This window comes from Macaca mulatta, chromosome 14 (genome assembly GCF_049350105.2).
Source record: "Macaca mulatta isolate MMU2019108-1 chromosome 14, T2T-MMU8v2.0, whole genome shotgun sequence".
Classification (NCBI taxonomy): domain Eukaryota; kingdom Metazoa; phylum Chordata; class Mammalia; order Primates; family Cercopithecidae; genus Macaca; species Macaca mulatta.
The window spans coordinates 127375012-127393768 of NC_133419.1; the positions used below are offsets into that span (position 1 = coordinate 127375012).

General features: G+C 45.8%; 1 protein-coding gene and 1 non-coding gene across 3 annotated transcripts in view; both read right to left on the bottom strand.

Annotated features, from left to right (window-relative positions):
- Positions 1-18757, bottom strand: part of KIRREL3 (kirre like nephrin family adhesion molecule 3) — a 572492-nt gene that overhangs the window by 549822 nt on the left and 3913 nt on the right. The gene's annotated exons all lie outside the window — the stretch shown is intronic.
- On the bottom strand, positions 10478-10536 carry MIR3167 (microRNA mir-3167). The gene has a single exon (NR_128339.1). It is a non-coding gene; the product is annotated as a microRNA mir-3167 (primary transcript).

Consider the following 18757-nt stretch of genomic DNA (forward strand, 5'->3'; position numbering starts at 1 on the left):
CCGGTATGGTGGGCTGTTCTTCACCCTTCCCTTCAAACTTCAGCCAATTAGGTTTCCTCCATTCTTAGGTGTGTAACCTCCAGAACAAACCTGCATTCTTTTCTTTGTTAACACCAACCCCTGGCAGTAATTATGTCCTAAAGGAAAATCCCCTGGCAACCTCAAACAGGTTGTTCCCTCTATCATCCAATATATTCCTGTGTTTACATGCACTGGCCGGAAACCTTCTTGGCTTCCAGGTCTATGCCCAGTGCATTCAGCCACTGATGTTCCTTGGTTTTGGCTATTCCCAGCTCCTTGGTTCTGACCACACTCAGGTCCATGTGGGTCCCTGTGTGGGCTGCATTGTCCCATGCTTCCCAGGCTTTAGCACATGCTACTCCCTCTTCTCCCCCTCCCACTCTCTGCCCATTTTCTTAGCTAATGTCCACTCTGCCCTGGAGCGTTGCTTCATGGTGGAAGTTTCCCTGAGCTCTGTTCCCCCAAGGTGGGCTAGGCATGCCTAGTGTCTGCTCCCACAGGAACTACCATATGTGGATGTCCCCTGGGTCCCCACCTCTCTGCACCCTGGGTGCTTATTCTCTTACCTGGCTTCCCTGCTATGCTCTGTGTCCCTGAATACCTTGGGGTACACCTGCCTTTCTGAAAGTTTGGCAGGTTTCCCAGTGTGTACTGAGAAAACAACAAGGGTTGCCAGATATGGGAAACACAATTTCGAGGGGGAGAATGGCGAATGTACAACTCTCCAACAAAATTGAACTCCCAAACACAGTGAAAAGCACAAACTCTCAGACAAACAGCTATTAAGGACATAGAGTCCGAATTCACCCGGAACAAAAGACCCGTCTATAACCATTATTTATCACTCAGCAAACACTCTCTTTTTGTTCCATTGTCAATGCTCCACAGACCACATCTGCCTTTGGGCAGAGGGGAAAGAGAGAAAGGGAGAGAGAAATGAATAGAAATGAGAGTATGAGTTTCGTTTTATTTATTTATTTTACATATAAATCAGCTAATCTGTTTAACATTCATATTAAAGTTGTAATCACCTTTGCACACATTAAAATACAAACTAGCACAAGTAATAGGCCTTAAGAACAACATTACAATAGCTATTAACATATAACAGCTACCTTATCAACTTACAACATCCCTATAAAATAATAACTGCATCCAGGATTGATTTGCGGGAAATTCATTCTCCCAGAGCACTGAAGCCTGACTCGAAGTCTGGGGAAGGTGAGCGTCTGGTTGTTCTTTGGCTGATGCAGAGAGACGGCTCTTGGGGAGTGAAGGGAACCAGATGCGGAGATAGAGGCTTGAGCTTTCATTTTGGCTCTATTATCACTAGAGAGATGACCTGGGGAAAATATCTTAACCTCACTGAGACTCAGTTTCCTTATCTGCAAAATAGAAATAAGGGTGTTTCCATCATAGTGTTTTTGTGAAAAATTAAATGAAATCATAGGAGAGTACCTGGCCTTTGTAGCAGGTGCTTAAGAAATGTCAGCATCTTTTCAAGACAACCAGGTGCTCTTAGAGGGGGTGAAGGCTGGACCAGAAGGATGCTGCTGAGAACATAATATTGTATCTTTCCTATTCATTCGTTTACTCATTAAACATTTGTTGAGCACTGTCAGAAATGATACGAAAAATTTTCAAACATTAGAGTTTCTCTCCTTAGGGGACTTACCATTGAGTTGAGAAAATAGCAAGTCAAGAACAAGCTGGACAGGATTGAACACATGAAAGGATAGAATATATACATTATATCAGCAGAGAAGAAAGGGCAGAGTGACTGTAAGTGGGAAACAGGAAATAACTGCACGGAGAGGTAACCTTTGAGCCAAGCCTTGAAATATGAAGCATATTTCAGTAAACGATGAGGAAAAGGATATTTTAGGCTAAGGGAACAGCATAAGCAAGGACACAAAGGCATGGCATATCCAGGGAACTTCAAATATTCTTTTTCTGATGGAAGCTTGGAGAGCAAGGAGGGATGGAGAGGAAGATGGGTGCTGGGAAGAGAGTTGGTGCCAGACAGAATGAACTGATGGAACAAATGCAAGTATCTACAGATTGTAGAAGACCTTCAATGCTGGGTGAGGGTGGAGGTGTCAGATACCAAGTGAAGGTTTTGGGGCTTTGTTTTACAGGCAAAGGGTAGCCAGTGGGCTTGCTGAGAAGGGGAGGAGTAAATTTTGTACCCTATGAAGATACAAGTAGTAATGAATGACAATGGTAGGAAGGGTGGCTGTGAGAAAAAAAAAATCGAGTAACTTGATAGGGTGCTATAATAGTTTTGGAGAACATGAGTAGGGCAATGGAAGAAAAAATGTAAAGGCAGTATATGTACATGTGAAAGGCAATAGGGATTAAAATGTGTCGTGACAAGAGAACTAACTGGCTATGGGAGATGAGACAGAGGCTGGTGACTTGGCTTTCACACTAAGTGTTGGGAATATAGGATGCTCTTTACAGAGATTAGGACCCCAATCAGGGAGAAAATAATGAGTTTAGTTTTCAGAATGTTGTATTAAAAGTGATCCTGGGCTACACATGAGAGCATCATCAGTCAGGAGACTCAACGACTCACAAGCATATTTTCATTGTTACTCTCAGAATTAGCCACCAGAATGGGTGCTAGGAGTGTAAATGTGGAAAGAACCAAGATTCAGTTAGGACACAATAAAATAATCTTGAGATCACTTAGAAATTTTCATCCTCAGTACTTAGCAATGAGAAATTGTATACTCAGATCTCTATACCATTGACTGTCATTTCTCCAACTTAAATTGTTACAAAATACTATTCTTACATGATTGGCCTGAAAGCCTTGATGCTGAGTTCTAGATATTTGAAGCCTAATACCACAAACGTACCTCTCCGGACAACCTATCACCTGGATTTTTAGACAAAGGAAGGAAAGCATGGCCCGTTGGACCACAGCAAGACCTTCTTATTTTTGCAAGCTATTCTATTTTATTTGTTCTTAATGTTCAGCCCAGGACCTAGGCAGGTTACAGATGTTACTGCTGATGGCTGCAGTGACCAGTATCAAGTGATTTCTTACGAGACCCTGAAGGAGGGGGGCTGATGGCCGTTGGGCCCACTGAGAGCACATTGCCTAATCGCCATTATTCTGTAGGAAAACGCTCAGGAGGTGTTACATGTGCTCTAGCTTAGGATTCCAGGCAGAAGACAGTCCAGTACCTTCCTGAGTAACTGAGGAAGAGCTAAACACGTAGTCCCTGTCTCACTGAAATGAGATCTGCCTCTACCATCTGACTCTATGAAGCAAAGGCAAGGAGGTATTTCTTAATCTGAGAAAACATCTTGCCTTTTATGGCACTGTTAAAACCACACATTTGGGTGTCTGAGGAGGTCTCAGCCACACATGCTCAGGTGGGCTTTTATCAATGCACCCCCCTCCTTGGAGTAGGTTCCTGAGCTTGGTGCCTGGGGAACTGGGGAAGGCCTCCATTTCTACCAAAGAGGGCTTCTCTCCAAGGTGCCTCCCAGCTCTGGGCCTGGGGTTTCTGTTGACAGTGCCTGGAGGAGCCATCCGAGCTTCTGTACCACACACTCCCTTGCTCGGGGGCTCTGCCGGGATGACAGCCTTTAAACGCCTCATTAATATTCAAATCTATTCAAGTCATTTCAATTTGAATTCTATGCATATTATCAGATAGAACAAATGCAAATATATACAAATTCATCCATATGAAGAAATAAATAGGGGAAGCTCTGCATAATGGAATTATAATCATTCTCAGGCTTGTCTCTTTCTTTTAATTCCTCAGAGCCCAGAGATCCAGAGCCAGCCTCAATGCCCCCATCTGGAACTGTTTAACAGCAACCAAACCTTTCCAGGACACAGGTTCCTCAAGGGCTGTACATTTGAGAAACCTGTTTAGAGATGTTATCATTGTCTACTGGTTGCTTCTCTCTCTGGGCTTGCTAAGGTAAAGCTGTCAGAGATTTGTAAGGTGGGTGTGGGCATGGAGTTGGACTCAGAGATCCATCCGTAGGCTCAGGGGCTGGCCCTAGCCTGGGCATACAGGCCTTCAGGCCTAACAGCCTCAAGTCTTCTATGGAGTCTGAGGCATCTGGTGGGAAGATACTGGGGAGGTCCCAGAACTTACTGGGGAATGAGTTCCCTAATTTCTTAAACCTTCTCAAACCTGAAAGAGACTTCATAAAGCCTTTAAAGTACATTAACTGAACTTCAACACCTGGGCAACAGTGAGTGGCATCTAATGTTATCATCGTATCTCTGCTTTGCAGCAAGACACATAAGCTGATCCAGGACTTGCCACTTCTCCTTTACTTCCACGCACTGTTTCTACCCATTCCCCCAGACCAAGGCCTCCAGGCATGACTCTTTTCTAGCCAGATCCTCAGCTAAATGCCAGAAACACAATGCTGTATGCAGACAAGGAGGGAAAAATCAAAGTGCAGTCACTAAGCCTCCTACCCTGCAGCAAATCAAATATGGACAAACGCAGGGCCCATTCATCCCTTCTTTCACACTGTTGTTGCTCATCTCTATTTCATCTCAATTACTCCAAAGTCAGGAGGCAGCCAGGGTGTATGGTATTTTAAAGGAGAGTTCTCACACTCTAGACTAATAAAGCCAAAGTAAATTGCCATTAAGAATCATTTAGTGAGGTTTAACTACAGCATCTAATAGATGCACCCCCTAATCTCTCCCCCATGGGAGATAGTTGCATCTAGTAGTAACTCCATTGATTATGTAAGCATAATTTGTGCCAAGTCATAGTATAATATTATAATAACCATTTTGTACTAAGCACCTATTATTTGATAATCCCAGTAGATACACATGGGAGAAGGTCATTTTCTCTAACTTACATGTAGTGAGGCTACTTGTAAGTACAATATTATAATAACCTTTTTGTACTAAGCACCTATTATTTGATAATCCCAATAGATATACATGGGGAAGGTCATTTTCTCTAACTTACAAGTAGTGAGGCTGAGGCACAGATTTCTTACACGGTGAGGTAGGATAGGAAAGCCTATATTTTCTTCTGAAAGCGAGGGCTCATTTAACTTCTGCCTTTGGTTCTTGTGGTAGACAGAATAATGGCCACCAAAGATACCCATGTCCTCATCCCTTTACAGGGCAAAAGGGATTTTGCAGATGTGATTAAGTTAAGGTCTTGAGAGAGGGAGATTTTCCTAAATTATCCTCTGTGGTCTGATATAATCACTTGGTTCCTTATGAGAGAGAAGCGGGAGGATCAGAGTCAGTAGTAGGTGAAGTGAGGATGGAAGCAAGAGGTTGGAGTGAAGAGAGGAAGGGGCTATGAGCTGAGGAGTGCAGACACTCTGCCTCTAGAAGCCAGAAAAGGCCAGGAAATTGATTTTCCCTATAGCCTCCAGAAAGAAACAGCCCTGCAGGACCTGGACTGCAGCCCGTGAGACCCATTCTAGACCTCTGACCTCTAGAAACTAAGACAGTACATTTGTGTTGTTTTAAGCCACTACGTCCATGGTAACATGTTAACAGCAGCAATGGGAGATAAATACACTCCATACACAGCCTTTCTCAACTGAAGTTCCTCCTCTGAACCAGAGAACCCTGAGAATAATATGATTAACTATTTTTACTTCTCCCAAGAATAGTACATATCTAGTATCATTTTAGATGCCTAGGAAATAATTTAATTCGTTGCATACAATGGATGCCTTTTATGGCATTAGAGGTTAATTCACCCCATGAGCCCCACTGAGAAAACTTGCACGCCCAGAATGCCACATGGCACCTTGTCTTGAAAATAGACTAAGGATGCCAACCAGATCCATTCTGACCTTGGGCACCAGCTCAGCACATCTGGAGACACTGACCCAGAGGACGGCAAGTACCTCACCTCTGAATACTGCCCTTCATAGAGTTTCAAAGCCCTCACTAAAAGGAGTTCTCTCCAGAGATTCACAACAACTTCATGAGGCAAGAAGGAGAAAAAGCCTCCTTCCCTCTTCCATACCAGGGCCATGCACCGGGCAAGTGACAGAGCCTCCTGGCCTCTGGTCTAGGGCTTGTGTCATGTGCTTGGAGGATGAGGAGTTGTGATGAGGGTTCTATGCCTTCAAGCAGGTCTTCCTTGAGTGACGGGGGGCGGATGGATACTTCACGGTAGATGCAGTGCAGGGGGGTCACAACCGATGGACCCAGTAAAAGGTTGCCCTGGGAAAAGTTTCCAGGCCATTCCTACTGGCTGCTGCCAGGCGCTAAGTCCATACGATAATGGAGCTACTATGTTTTCTTTGTTATGCCTCATTTACAAGAGAGGGCCTCAGTCAAGAGCTGGTTTTCCCCCAGCCTCTGCACAGAGACCCTTGTGCTGTGGTTGGAATCAACTAGCACTTTTTACCAGGAACTTTGTCCAAGCTCCCTGCACAAATTGCTCTCCTGCCTCTCAGTGAGGTACTCACCCCACCAAGCTCCACGTAAGCAGGCAGGAAGTGCCCCCAGGAGCTTCCTCTGCCAAGAACCCTCTAAGCACATGCTCTTTGGGGGCAGGAACCCAGGGAGGAGACCTGGAGGAGGGAGATGGAAGAGCCCTGGGCTTGGAGTTGAACTCCTAGGTTTTCCTTTTAGCTTCCCCCCCCAATACCTGTGTGACCTTAGAGAGGCCATTTAGAATAACCTGGCCTTATTTTCCTTACTCTTTAAAGGAAGGAGAAGAGTTGATTCAGGGAGGAAGACCATAATTAATGTGCAAGTGTTCTGGAAACTATAAAGTACTATATAAATGCAAGGAAGGATTAAATTATTGTCACCTTTTCCCCAAGGAGGACTTGGTGCTCATAGGTACTCGAGTTGTAAAAGGCAATAATGATGATAAATAGAGCACATTCTCTGATAAAACACTTTCGTGGGTTGGCAAGTGAAATGCTGGGCATGGAAAGGTAGGAGTTGTCCAGAATCCCTGACACATTATGCTCTTTTCCTGTGTAAGAAGTACTGGTTGTATCCGACTCTGCACCCAAGTCTAACAAAGCCACTGCACAGTAGATGGAGGTGAGCAGGACCCAGCCCTGGCCGCCAGGAAGCTCACAATATAGAAGGGAAAGCAGACCAGAAGCAATCTACATTGACATATTGTAGTAAGAGCTGCAAAAGGCTTCCTGGGGCGCTGTGGAAGAAGGAAGGAAGGGCATTTAAATTAGATTGTGGGGAGGGAGGTCAAGGAAACTTCCACCAGGAGGCAAAAGCAGCTGAGTCCTTAGGGTAGAAGTCATCTGGACTAACGTAGGGGAGAGGAGATGGCCACTCCAGAGGGACAGGAGGCACGAGGGAGCAGAGCACATTCAGACAATGTCAGCGGCTCTGTGTGGTTGGAGTAAAGGGGCATAAGAGAGGGTGGGGAGACTTTCATTCTGAGAATCTTCATCCAGAAGGTGTTGGGATGCTATCAAAGAAACATACACCAACGAGAAGACAGCAAACGCTGCAAAGCTGGTGATTTGGTTATTGTCACAGCGGAGCTACTGACATACTTCAATGATGAATGGAAACTTCAAAACCTTGAGTATAAGGTATGCGCCTTCATGACCCACTCCTGGATGGGAGAGGGTTAAAGCTGTTGTTTTTGGACCCTGTATAGCCTCGTGATCTCCTGAAACCTAAAATGTGTGTCTTGCACACACGTCAGCTCACTTAGTCTTTCTGTTTCTCTGTCTTTCCTCTCTGGCCTGTACAACCCACCACCTGTGCCTCTCCCCCTTCTTCTGCCATCACTACAGTACTCAGCCATCTGGGGATGCGCACAGGATGTACACGGCATCCACTGTGGGATGAGGGGGCCTTTAAATCTGTGGCTCGCTCCCCCCAAGGCCCTCTCAGTTGCTGGGTTCATCAGCTCATGTATTTGGTTTCCCATTGGTGATTTGGGTTGAAGAAAGAGGCCCAGATGCCTAGCGATGGGAACATTTTTTTTTTTTTTTTTTTTTTTGAGACGGAGTCTGGCTCTGTCGCCCAGGCTGGAGTGCAGTGGCCGGATCTCAGCTCACTGCAAGCTCCGCCTCCCGGGTTTACACCATTCTCCTGCCTCAGCCTCCCGAGTAGCTGGGACTACAGGCGCCCGCCACCGCGCCCGGCTAGTTTTTTGTATTTTTTAGTAGAGACGGGGTTTCACCGTGTTAGCCAGGATGGTCTTGATCTCCTGACCTCGTGATCCACCCGTCTCGGCCTCCCAAAGTGCTGGGATTACAGGCTTGAGCCACCGCGCCCGGCCTTTTTTTTTTTTTTTAATGAATTGAAAAATAAAATGACAATAAGCAGCTAGAAGATCCCAGTTCACAATGAAGTGAATATCAATCCTTGTGTTTGTATTGACCTTGAATATTTTTTTTTAAATACAGAGCAAGAATTCTCGGGGTGCATTATTATATACATTCTGAATCTCTTCACTGTACAAAACAGAAAATCTATCCTTTATGGACAAGAGCATCTCTGGTGTACAACATTGACTTTAAAATCAACTTTCTAAAGTGCAGGTAGAAGAAAATCTATGGCTACTCTTAGAGACATTCTTCCCTGTCAACATAGATTATGACACTGCTTCCCTGGGTTCCACTGGGGTGGGACAGGGATGAAAGCCATGCTGATAGGAAGCGCACTTGATTTCTTTCCACTTGTGAGAGGAAGGCAATGATGTCAGTGACGGATGGCCATAGCTGCTGTGTTCCACATTATCGTAAGTTTGGCTTCCTGTGCTCAGGACAGATCCTGATTCCTGATGTAACATGAAAACACGAGAGGCAGCTCCCATGAGTCACCTTAAATTCTCTGATTAGAAAGTGACTTTCGACTCCCTTGTAGACTTACTATCAGTAGTGTCCACATGGAGGTGAAAATGAGGGGACACTGTAAGGCAAGCGAGACTCAGCCTTGATGGCACCTGTGCTCAAAGCTGAGCAGGCCTCAGGAGCAGCTGGTGGGCTCAGTATAACTGGCTGCTGGGTCAAGTCCCTTCTGATGTAGAAGGTCTGGGCTAGGACCCAAAAATGGGGATTTCTAACAATTTCCAAGTTGACCTGCAGACCACACTTGAAGAACCACGGTGATAGAGAATCTATGAGCTCAAATAACCCAGAAACCATAGAAAGACCCTAATACTTCCTTGATATGTGAGATAATTACCTGTCAGGAACACATAAAGGGAGTCCACACCTAGAATTAGGGGGATACACTGACCCACAAAGATTCCTTTTCCATTGCAATTGTGAGTGAGCAAATCTAGCAGAGTCTATATCGTATGCATAAAGTCAACAACTAACAAGACTAAGACAATTTAACTAAAAAAATACAACAGTCTATGTATTTTCAAACTTTCCTTGGCATGAATTCAATGGTATGGATCTTAGAATATTTGTTGATAATAAGAGTGAAAGGTAGATTTCCTATTATTTTCACAAATAAACAGGTGAGGTAAATGTTCAGATTTTCTGGTTGGTATGTCTTGATTCTGAACAGTTCCAGTATTCAGTTGTTTTCACCTATAACTTATGGATTTCTCTCTGCAAAAACCTCAGCCCCAGTCTGATGAAGAGAACACCCAAAGCAAAGCTCATGCCCAGAGAAAGGGGCATCGATATGGATTTGGAGCCCTGGCAACAGCTGCTAAGGCTCTGTTGATAATGATGGCAGGTCCCACTGAAGTAAAAAGAAGGCATTTGAAGTATTCTATGCAGAGATCTATCTTCCTTGCATTCCTCCTCTGTATTGCTCTGATTCGATCTAAAGGAGCTTTGAAAACTTCAAAGAACTTTCATGTTTTGCTAGTTTATCATAAGTGTCTATCTTAAACCAGTATTACAATTTTAAGCATGGCCTGGGTAGATACGTGCCATCTTCTGAAATGATTTCTGACACAAGGTGGGTTGTACCAGCTGAGGCCAAAGTGAAGAGAATCATAGGCTGTATGACACTCAGGCTCTCCTACATTCTAAGAGTCTTTTTATTTCCCCCTAATGACCATTATTAATCATTTCAGAAACATGTAGTCTCCTGATATTTTTACTTCTAGACTTGACAAAAAGGAGGGTTTTGAAGTCCTGGAACACCTTTTTATGTAGAGTAGCTCCATTCTTCCAGCACACAGCTACCCCAAGGCTAAACTCTCCCTAAGCAGAATGGGATTTATTTATTTATTTTTTAATCCACTGAGGGGAAGTTAGGTGGTGAGGAATTCTTTTTAAGAAATTAGCATTTGGCTTTCAAAATGTTAAGCTACACTGGAAGTGGGTTGTGGAGGCAGAGAGCAGTCACTAGCCATGGAGGAAAGCTTCTCAAATTCTTGTCAGTTTTGGTTTTGGGGAAGAGGTTTTCTTCCTTTTTTATCAGCTCTCTGTCCCAAATCCTATAAGTTATGAAGGAGGGGACCCACCGGCCAGGGCAGGGGTTTCTGTGGCTTGCTGATAGTCACACAGCTGTCCAGGCACCAGTATTTCTGAAATCCTTCCTGAAGAACTTCAGAAAATAGAATTTCAGAAATACTGGTGCCTCAATAGCCATGTCGCGGGCACAGCTGGGCACAGGCCTGGAGGCGGCTCCTGAACAGAGTAGCAGCAAGGGCTTTAAGGGGTCTGCACACGGGTGTTTGATTGGCAGGTCTGTTGACTCTCCGGTCGGATGACTTTCAGGCAAGTTACTGAATCTGTCTAAGCCTCAGTAGTTTTCATCAGCAAATGGGTCTAAGCATCCCTGCTTTATTAGATTGCTAGGGGATGTAATAAGCAAATGCATGCAAAGCTCAGCAGAGGACCTAGCCATAGGCCTCAGTACCATCTCCCCGTGGCTGGTCCCCATTCAGCAATCACAAGGCTTTGGGGGTAGAGAAACATGCTGAGGCCAGCATACGGAAACTATTACAGGTTTTGATTTTTTCTCACCACTCTCCTCCCTCCCCAGTTCAGCTTTCTATTAAGGGATCCCAAAACAACAATGCAGCTCTTGGTGAAAGGAGAAAGAGGAAAAGTGGCCACATCAAGGGCTCAGGGGGCAGCAGGGCCAAGGTCACACGCCTCGTTGGTACAACATCTTTTAATTTGAGGAGGAGCTCAGTCCCTATTGTTTTTAGTAAATTCTCAAACTATGCAGCTCTAAGTTTCCTCTTCGACCCATGTAGCATCAACTCTGCAGTTTGAAATAAGGCTTTGTAAAACTTAGGCAGAAAGTTTTCTTTTCTACTAGAGATGCCGAAGAAGTCACCTGGCATTTGCTGGTAAAACTATCAGTAAAATGAAGACAGCAGTCCTGCCCTCAGCCCAACTCCACTGCCCAGAAAGGCTGGCACTGTGGGGACAAAGTGGGCAGTGGTAGCTCACCCTGATGCAGAGAGAGCAGCAAGGGAATCTGATGGTGAGTCAGGTGAGGGAAGCTGCTTGGGTCTCAGCACACCTCGTAGAAAATCCCTCCAGCAACCAAAACCGAATGAAAGGCCAAAGGTAACATAAACCGCCAGCTCCACCAACCACTCAGGCTGCAGACAAGGGAGTGGATTGTTCCAATGGTGGCCGCACCTTTCCTTCATTCTGTTCCCGCTATCTTAGTTCATGCTGACTATGGATCAACTCTGGGATTTCAGACACATCTCATCATAATTATCAAGTGGCAAAAAAGGCGAGCCGCCATCCCCTTGGAGGTAGAGAGGCATGATGAAGTCTTAGGGCCAAGAGGGTTCCCCTGGGGTCTCTCCCGCAGCATGAAGGCCATTGTTTCCGGGGGCCTGCGGCCAGGATCCTGTTATCTGGTCTGGAAGGATGTTCAAACAGCCATGATCGTGGTTTTTTCTAGTGGTGTCGCTGGAAATTAGTAATTCCGTCCAGAGGTGAAAACAGAGTAGCACCTCCACAGCCTGCCCAGGAGATCAGGAATAATCAGGGATAATGAAGCCTCGTTTTAGCATCTGTTTGTTTTGGTTTTTCAGCATTGGCGGGGAATGACAGCAGAAATATTGGCTCCCTGACCCTGGAAGGCTGGAATCACTCCTTGTGGAAGGGAAAACGCCTGGAGGGGGCAGCGGGCACAGGCCTGGAGGCGGCTGTAGGGAGGCAGGGGCTCCGGGCTGGCGGTCCCCCTGCTGGGGAGGACTCACCTTCACATACAGGACAGAAACATCATCCCTGTGGCAGGGAAACCCATGCGGTGGGCTGAGCTTCCTCACTCCCTCTCTTTGAAGCTCTCTCAAGCCCCTCTGAGCATTTTCAATTGTACCCCCTTAGCTGCTGCCACCCTTCATCCGGATGCCCCCAAACACTCCACCCTGACACCCTGCAGAATCAGGAGACAGGATCCCCCTCCTGCGAGAGCTGCCCCATCTGTAACGTTGCCCTCACCACCCAGAGGGAGGAGGAGAGCCCACCTATCCCTCTCGTCCCTTCTCAGCCCCCTGCGGCCACTAGGCTTCCCCCTTCCCGGTCCTAAGGGACCTCCCCGGCTCCGCTCGCTCTGGGCGGGCTCAGGGCTTTGCAAGCGCTGCTGCTGCCACCATCAGGCTGACTGAAGCACTGCAGCCTTCACCTGGCGTCAGGGCCCAAAACAGTGCCCCAGCCCCTGGTGCGGCTTCAAAAGAACAGCTCGTCTGTGCCTCTGCAGTTGCCCCTCACTCAGGTGCAGCTTCCTATGTAAGAAAAAGGCTTCGGAGGGTATTCCCTGAAGAAACAGAACTCCTTGTGAATGTGGGGTGGACCCCAGCGTCCTCTAGCAAGACGCAGGAAAGTGCAGGTCCTAGGATTTAGGGAACGCAACCACTGAGGGATTCAGTGGTGGTTTTGCTTTCTTTGCCACAAGGTCAGTGAGGCAGCGAAGGGTGGGAATCACTCCCGGATGAACGTGCTAAGCTTCCTGTGCAATGAACCAACCGGGCCCCAGTGTTACTCTGAAGCTGTCATTGCTCCCAGCATTGCCAAGGGTGACAGGTGGACTGTCACTGTGCACCAGAGCCGAGTCACCTGTGACATTTGCAGGTGACTGACAGAAATGGGCACTGACATGCATTAAAGAACAGAAGGACGCGATGGTTTCCTGTGGAAGCTGAGCAGTGGGTGGCTTGGCAGAGGATGTTTCTCTTGGCGTTGTCTCTGGTGACCCAAAGGACATTCAAGGCCTTCCAGAAAGGAACAACTTCCTGCAGGGCACGTCCACACTTCACTTAGTCAGGTTCTTCTGCCTCCTGCCAGGGGCCCTCTTAGCATGTGCTGATGTCATAAGCACTGCTGGCTTCTCATTACCCCTCATTTCATTCCAATATTTCCACACTTATTCACAGCCTTCTATGTGCCCAACAGTGTGCTAGACACCAGGGGTGATAAAAGACTTGGATTTTAATCAACCGATTAAGAGAAGCAAAGTCCCTGCCTTCGTCTCCTTTATTATTATTATTATTATCAGTCAGAACATCCACAAAAGGAGCTATTCCAGGAGTAAGTCCTTAATTACTCTTCAGCCCCAAAGCCTGGCCTGTTATTTCCTCTGGAAACTTTGTACCCCGAGGTAAAGCTGAATGCCAGAAAGATAAAGAAACTGACTCAGAAAGAGTATGGAATTAAAAAAAAATCGAGCTACGATGCTACATCCTTGTTCAAAGGTCAGACCTGGGATTCAGTTCCATGATTTTCATAGGAAAACTCCCTAAAATCCTTTTCCAGGCCTAGACACTGGGGATTGCCACAAATTATAAGACCACGACCTGTCTTATGACGTCACAGCTTACGATACTCTCCTGCATTTTTTAGTGTTGATGTGGAACAGCTGGATCTACCAGTATCTTGAGGAGCATCAAGGCACATGAATAAGTGAACCAGACTGAAAATGACTTTAGTCAAGCAAAGTAACCTCTCTGGGGGTATGACAGCATTATTGCCCACTTCTCGTTACTTCTGCTGATGAAATGAGGTAGTGCTTGCAAAAGTCACTCTGCAACTTATGAAGCTTTATACAAACGCTAGTTATCATCACCATCATCATAAGAACATAATTACTGCCACGACTAACAACACCCTCAACAACCAAAAGAATTTGCCAGGCACCTACAAGAAAATTTGCTGGCAAAGAGCAAATAGAATGCATCACCTACCCCCTAGAAATGTGTCATCCAAAATAAATAGATTGTTGCTAAGAGATAATATTCAGAGAATCTTACAGTTGGAGAGACTTTGGACGTCATCTAGTCTACTCTGTAACCCATTTCTTAGGAATTGACTCCTACATTCCTGATGGCCTGAATTCCACTGTGAGTCAGAACACTCTCAGCAATAAGAGGATGTTCAGTGGGCCAGCCTTAGACATAAGACTTACATATCCGCAGTCACGGAAATAACACCGTCGATTTCTTGCGGAACAATCGGGGTTTTGCTTCACCATTGAGCTTGTCCTGCTAGCCTTCACCAGTTCCTGAAGAGAACAGGCCAAAGTGTGGAACATACAGGTAGATCTGATGACATTCTCTAATCTTAAATGAAGGGTACTCAGTGCCAGAGCCTTGTAAAACATTTCCAACATCTTCTGAGTAGAATCATTTAACTTGTAACCTTGGTTTCCCTAAAGCCAGTATAACTTAGCTTCCTCTTGAGAACAAGAAAGACATCATCAGCAAAATGTCCCTAGGTTTTTGTGCTCACCTGATTCAGTGCTGTTTCCCCTTCTGGTTAGCACTCATCTTCAATGTTAGGCTGCCTGCGTCTCTGACTAGCCTTCAAGCAGACCCACAAACTGGCAAATCCCATTCCTCAATGCACGCTGTCTGCTCAAGTCCAGTATGCAGCCAGCAGTCCTGCCTCTGTGTGCTTCCATGATCTTTTTTCTTCTCTTCCACATTCTTTAGCTAACACATCGCTCTGGCATTCATCTACCTACCATCCTTCTGTGCCTCCTCTGTGGAATGTAGACTAACCATTAAGGTCAGATCCCCCTATACTTATTCTCTTGCTCACTTCAACCATCAGCTAGAAAGAAAGATGAAAAGGTATATTTCCGTTCAATTTTACTTTTTTTAGCCCCATGTGAAACAAAAGAAATAATAAGAAGTAAAAATAACATGTTGATCCCTAAACCCCCTTAGAGAGGACCACAAACCAATAGGCTACTAGCAATGTTTCTCAGGTGTTTACTTAATTCTCTCAATCCATCCTCAAAAGATGTATAATGGTACCCATGGCCATTCACAAGTGGACTCTTCCCTTCCCAAGCTTCCTCTCCCACTTCCCTAACACAGTAGCACTCTAGCCACTCATACTGCCATGGCTTCTGAACATACCACATTCTGTACTGCCTTCTTGTATTTGCAATCACTGTAAGGTATGTAAGAGACTGGAAATCTCTTTTCATGCTTCATTTAGAGAACTCTTGAGCATCCTATAATATCAAGCACGATGTCATCATCTCCTCTTGCAACCTTTTCTGATACCTTTGCTGATCCACCTGTTTTCAGAACACTCTGACAGCTCTGAGCCCATCATGTTGTAACCTTAATGGAAGTGTCTGCTCCCCAACCAGACTAAGAGCTCTGGGGCAGAAATATCATCTTCATTATCTTTGCATCGAAAGCCCCAGCACAGTGCCTGCTGCATAGGAGGCCCACAGTGAGTGCTGGCTGAGTGGCCAAGGGCTGAGCCTCAGTGTCATAAAATGGTATTTGATCACAAAGGAAGGAGCAGTATATTTCACCCACTGAGACACCAGACTATGTGGAGCCCTCGGGGAAAAATGTGGAATAGTGACAGTGATGTTTGTTTGTTATTGCTGCAACTCCTGGCCTCAGATTTCAAATTTCAGTCGTCCAGGCATAAGTTACAAAGAATCTGAACTTGCAACAACTATCCAGTGAATACAGGCCAAGTGAGCAGACCATCTAGATAATTCAGCATGATACGCACACATCCTTTCTGATACTGACATACATAGGCCATCCATTGCAGTTTTAGTTTCAATTATCAAAAAACAATCAGCCTCAGATAAATCTACTTTGCTTTGCCTATGAAGACAGGCAAAGAGTAGGGTGAGAGCATAGCTCCCATTTGAGGAAAGTGGCTGATTTCTTGTAAGTTCTGGAGATATCACACTGATATAACATTAAGTGGTGTGTGTGTGTGTGTGTGTGTGTGTGTGTGTGTTCAGTAAGGGGGTCAGGAGGGCATGGGAAGGCTTCCAGATGCCAGGAAAAACCTGTCCAGGGGATGCAGGCAGGTGTCTATGTTTGGTTGCTTCCTTTGCAGTTATTTCCAAGGAGAAGAAGGATGACTTCCTCTTTCCACCCTTCATGCCCCAACAGAACAGCTTAGCACAGAGCAGATTCACCTGTGCTGGCCACTATTTCCATGGCTTTAACTTGTTACCAAGTATGCCAAGGAATAGCTGACATTTATTTAATGTTCATAGTGGTGTTGACTGTGTACTCACTGAAACATTGTATGCTTACCGAAGACATTTGTTTCCAAGCAGCTTATGCTAAATTGCAGTGATATAAAGGAAACACTTATCCAATATTGACATTTACCAACTTCTAGAAGTATACAGCCAGAATACTCATTTTTACCACTGGGAGAGGAGAGAAAGAATTAAAAAGCATAATGGTCCTAGTTCCTTCAGTGGGTTAGAAGCTTTGAGTGAATGAAAGTTAACGTGCAGTTGGGGGAGGTTCAATGAGGGAGAAGATCCCCCACCCTCTTGTGACCCTTGGCTGTATGACACAGTGCTTTCTGGGAGGACTGAAGCCCTTCCGTGCTTCATAAGAAAGCTTTGGCAGATGGCAGGACATAGCACCCCTTCCCCGACCGTGAGAGAAGTATTCTGATGATCTATAAGGTATCTATATTCTTACTTGACATGCACTTCTAACTGGGTAAATTCTGATGTTCTCTTGGGAAAAGAAAATGACATGCAATGACGTATGGAACAGTACTGTGTCTCCATGCAGTCGATTCTCACATCATTCCTCTAACTGGAAATAAAATCCCACTCTACTTGGAATACAGGATGAAGCGATTACAACCTGGGCACAATATACTGGCTGGCTTTGCTGCTCACTCCCTTATGAATAGCTGTGATGGGATATGAAATCCAAGGGAACAGTTAGCCCCCAGAGCAGCTGCTCCCACCGACCCTGCTCCGAGAATGCTGGGATGTCTCCTGGCCTTGAGGCAAGACTGGAGCTCCAATCACTCTGCTGCAAGCACCACCAAAGTCAAGATCACTGTGGTGGGGAGAGTTGCAGTGTGCATTCCAGTATGCTCATGATCTTACTGACCTTCTCCACTGATGAATTAGAACACCCCCTTTCCACGCACAGGACAAGTTCAGTGCCTGTTTCTTGATGGACCCCAATAAAAAATGCCTGCACTGTTTTTTTTACCTAAGGTCATCTCAACAACTTACAAGGATAAGGACTGTAGCTACAAAATAATGCCTATGCCCCTCTAGCCCCCTTAGCACCCCCCATATATGTCAGACCATAAAACCAGTGCTTTTGGCCCTCCTCCTCACTCCTCCATTATGGGCAATTTTCTTTTCCTTATCCATGTTTCCAAAACAGTTTATCTTTTTATCTCCTTGGAAGAAAAGTACTCCGCAAATCAAAGGTATCATTAGTATTGTTATTATTTTGCCATTGAAATCTCTTCAATTCGCTCTGGATTATTCATGTGCTTTTTTGGGTCTGCAATATAATGCTGCCTAAGTCACCCCCACTGGGCTGAACAAAAAAGAGAAATTGCATCTTCAGGCCTAATCTCCTGCTCCACCCCATCTCCTGCTGGCCCTGGCTTCCACCAACACAGGCGCACACCAGGCAGGGCTGCTCCTTGGTACCATGCCTAGCTTGTGGCTGCCTGTTCCAAGCCAAATCCTTCTCTGTACACCCAAGAGGGGGACCCCATGGTATCCTCTTAGAGCAATGTGAATGCCTTGACCCCACCCCACCCGTCCTTCCCCTAGGGAGCTTCTTTTCCATCCTCAATAGGTCTGGCTGGCAACTGAGGACTCCCTACTGAGACATAGACACGCAGCCACCCCCATTTCCAACAGACATGCCCCAGTTCCCCCACCGGAAGATCTGTTAAAGAAGTGGTCCCACACCCTTGGCAGCTGTGCATTGACCTTCCGGCACAAAAGAACTGATTCTTCTTCCTCTAGACAAGACGTCATCCCACTTGGGGTTCTGGTAGGAGGGAGAAACACACATTACTTCCCTCATCTTTTGTTTTATGGCATTTCTGAGCGAGTGTAAGTGTTTCCAAAGTTGCTGTTCACTCCCCACTTTGTTTCCTGATTCCTTCTCTGCCTGTACCCTCTATGATCGCTCCATTCCTTAGGCCACCTCTGATGTGTTCAGGCTCTCTTCCGATGCCTCCCCCACCTTGGCCCTCCCAAGGGAACTCCTTGCTAGTTCAAGCCTCTTGCAGTGGCTCCTCCCTTTCCATGCTTCTTGTCATCTCCATGGCTCCCTTTACCCTGGCTTGCTCCCTCCACTCACTCTGTTTTACCTTTCTGTCTACTAGACACCTTTCTATTCCCTAGGAGATTCAGATCACCATGACCCTCTGCCCTCTGCCAGCCACTGACAGCCCCTTTTGGTGTTCCCAGCCAGGCAGGAGAGCAAGTGGGCTGCTTAGATTCTTCCCAGTAGGGAGATGGTACCTCAAATGCATCCTTAGCCCAGGGATGCCATTAACAGATCAATGCAAGTTTTCACTTTTACCCCAATAGAGTACTGTGTGCATGCAA